This window comes from Eriocheir sinensis, chromosome 36, assembly GCF_024679095.1.
Source record: "Eriocheir sinensis breed Jianghai 21 chromosome 36, ASM2467909v1, whole genome shotgun sequence".
NCBI lineage: Eukaryota > Metazoa > Arthropoda > Malacostraca > Decapoda > Varunidae > Eriocheir > Eriocheir sinensis.
Genome location: NC_066544.1, coordinates 15,815,153 through 15,815,536, shown reverse-complemented (window position 1 = coordinate 15,815,536; position 384 = coordinate 15,815,153).

The window sequence follows — 384 nt, the reverse complement described above, 5'->3', positions numbered from 1 at the left end:
TTTACTGTTATCATTATCATTGTTTTGAAAGGTTGTCTTGATCTGTTGTTTATTCAATGTTTAGTTTTACATTCATTATATCTGTTTTTTTTTCTTCTTTTTTTTATATTATTCTTATTAGCTATTACTATTTATATTACGATTTACTTGACTACTACTACTACTACTACTACTGCTACTCTTACGGTTACTATCACTACTACTCTACGTGCTGTAACTATTTCAAATACTATTACTACTACAACTGCTACTATTCCTAAAACTATACCTACTACTTTATCAACTTCACCTATTAAAACGAACTCTATGCAAATAACCTTATGTAATTACAAATACTACTTCTCTCACTGCTTTTACTACTACTACTACAACTACTACTACTAC